The sequence below is a fragment of the Rhipicephalus microplus genome, unplaced genomic scaffold (assembly GCF_043290135.1).
Source record: "Rhipicephalus microplus isolate Deutch F79 unplaced genomic scaffold, USDA_Rmic scaffold_149, whole genome shotgun sequence".
In the NCBI taxonomy this organism is placed as follows: Eukaryota; Metazoa; Arthropoda; class Arachnida; order Ixodida; family Ixodidae; genus Rhipicephalus; species Rhipicephalus microplus.
In genome coordinates this window covers 131,481-134,940 of record NW_027464720.1, presented here as the reverse complement: position 1 = coordinate 134,940, position 3,460 = coordinate 131,481, and positions in this window count along the sequence as shown.

Genomic DNA, 3,460 nt, shown 5'->3' with positions numbered 1-3,460 from the left:
CTAACCTAACCTAACCTAACCTAACCTAACGACGGTTGCAAGCGCTTTCACATTAGATATCGCAGTTCCCCACTTTTAGTGGTGAAAAACACTGCATCTCACTAATTGACATTGTTTAATGCGGTTTTACGACGGTTCATATCTTAACCTAACCTAACATTCGCACTTGTATCTAAAAACGCTCTATTACACTGTTTTGTTCACAATTACGATATTTGCATAACCTCACAGTTTTTCACCAACTTATTGTAGTACAGAACGCTGTATCTCGCTAAATGACATTGTTCTTCAAGGTTTCACGATGCTTGCATGCGCTTTAACGAGAATATCACAATATAGCAGTTTCGCACTTGTAACAGTAGAACACGCAGTATTTGGCTTGTTCATTCCGTTTTGTGTGGTTTCACAACATTTCACCTATTGCAGTTTAATACTCGCAATAAAACAACACTATCTCGTTAGATGACGTCGTTTTTGGTAGTTTCACGACGCTACCTAGCTTAACCTAACCTAACCTAACCTAACCTTCGCACTTCTATCGTTAGAAAACGTTTTATTCGCAACTTTACAATGTTTTCTACAAGATTACGACGGTTTCATGCGCTTTCACATTAGATATCGTAGTTCCCGACTTGTAATGTTGAAAAACACTACATCTCACTAAGTGAGATTGTTTATTGCGGTTTTACGACGGTTGATATGTCAACCTAACCTAACATTCGCACTTGTATCTAAAGACGCTCAATTACACTGTTTCGTTCACAATTACGATATTTGCTTGACCTCACAGTTTCTCACCAACTTATTACAGTACAGAACGCTGTATCTCGCTAAATGACATCGTTCTTTAAGGTTTCACGATACTTGCATGCGCTTTACCGAGAATGTCACAACATAGCAGTTTCGCACTTATAACGGTACAACACGCAGTATTTGGCTTGTTCATGCCGTTTTGTGTGCTTTCACAACATTTTACCTATCGCAAGTTCGTACTCGCAATAAAACAACACTATCTCGTTAGATGACGTCGTTTTTGGTGGTTTCACGACGCTACCTAGCTTAAACTAACATAACTCAACCTAACATAACCTTCGCACTTCTATCGTTAGAAAACGTTTTACTCGCTACTTTACATTGCTTTCTACAACGTTACGACGGTTTCAAGCGCTTTCACATTAGATATCGCAGTTCCCAACTTGTAAAGGTGAAAAACACTGCATCTCACTAAGTGACATTGTTTAATGCGGTTTTACGACGGTTCATACCTTAACCTAACGTAACCTAACCTAACCTAACCCAACCTAACCTAACATAACCTAACCTAACCTAACCTAACCAAACCTAACCTAACGTAACCTAACCTAACCTAACCTAACCTAACCTAACGACGTTTGCAAGCGCTTTCACATTAGATATCGCAGTTCCCGACTTGTATGGTGAAAAACACTGCATCTAACTAAGTGACATTTTTTAATGCGGTTTTATGACGGTTCATATCTTAACCTAACCTAACATTCGTACTTGTATTGTAAAACGCTCTATTACACTGTTTCGTTCACAATTACGATATTTGCATAACCTCACAGTTTTTCACCAACTTATTGCAGTACAGAACGCTGTATCTCGCTAAATGACATTGTTCTTTAAGGTTTCACGATGCTTGCATGCGCTTTAACGAGAATATCACAATATAGCAGTTTCGCACTTGTAACGGTAGAACACGCAGTATTTGGCTTGTTCATGCCGTTTTGTGTGCTTTCACAGCATTTCACCTATCGCAGTTTAATACTCGCAATAAAACAACACTATTTCGTTAGATGACGTCGTTTTTGGTAGTTTTTCGACGCTACCTAGCTTAAACTAACCTAACCTAACCTAACCTTCGCACTTGTATCGTTAGAAAACGTTTTACTCGCAACTTCACAATGTTTTCTACAAGATTACGACGGTTTCATGCGCTTTCACATTAGATATCGTAGTTCCCGACTTGTAATGTTGAAAAACACTACATCTCACTAAGTGACATTGTTTAATGCGGTTTTACGACGGTTGATATGTGAACCTAACCTAACATTCGCACTTGTATCTAAAGACGCTCAATTACACTGTTTCGTTCACAATTACGATATTTGCATAACCTCACAGTTTTTCACCAACTTATTGCAGTACAGAACGCTGTATCTCGCTAAATGACATCGTTCTTTAAGGTTTCACGATGCTTGCATGCGCTTTAACGAGAATATCACATTATAGCAGTTTCGCACTTGTAACGGTACAACACGCAGTATCTGGCTTGTTCAAGCCGTTTTGTGTACTTTCACAACATTTCACCTATTGCAGTTTCGTACATGCAATAAAACAACACTATCTCGTTAGATGACGTCCTTTTTGGTGGTCTCACGACGCTACATAGCTTAAACTAACATAACTCAAGCTAACCTTCGCATTTCTATCGTTAGAAAACGTTTTACTCGCAACTTTACAATGTTTTCTACAAGATTACGACGGTTTCATGCGCTTTCACATTAGATATCGTAGTTCCCGACTTGTAATGTTGGAAAACACTACATCTCACTAAGTGACATTGTTTAATGCGGTTTTACGACGGTTGATATCTCAACCTAACCTAACATTCGCACTTGTATCTAAATACGCTCAATTACACTGTTTCGTTGACAATTACGATATTTGCTTGACCTCACAGTTTCTCACCAACTAATTACAGTACAGAACGCTGTATCTCGCTAAATGACATCGTTCTTTAAGGTTTCACGATACTTGCATGCGCTTTAACGAGAATATCACATTAAAGCAGTTTCGCACTTGTAACGGCACAAGACGCAGTATCTGGCTAGTTCATGCCATTTTGTGTGCTTTCCCAATATTTTACCTATCGCAGTTTCGTACTCGCAATAAAACAACACTATCTCGTTAGATGACATCGTTTTTGGTGGTTTCACGACGCTACCTAGCTCAAACTAACCGAACCTTCGCACTTCTATTGTTATAAAACGTTTTATTCGCTACTTTACAATGTTTTCTACAATATTACGACGGTTTCATGCGCTTTCACATTAGATATCGCAGTTCCCGACTTGTAATGGTGAAAAACACAGCATCTCACTAAGTGACATTGTTTAATGCGGTTTTAGCGCGGTTCATATCCTAACCTAACCTAACCTAACCTAACCCAACCTAACCTAACATAACCTAACCTAACCTAACCAAACCTAACCTAACGTAACCTAACCTAACCTAACCTAACCTAACGACGTTTGCAAGCGCTTTCACATTAGATGTCGCAGTTCCCGACTTGTAATGGTGAAAAACACTGCATCTCACTAAGTGACATTTTTTAATGCGGTTTTACGACGGTTCATATCTTAACCTAACCTAACATTCGTACTTCTATTGAAAAACGCTCTATTACACTGTTTCGTTCACAATTACAATATTTGCA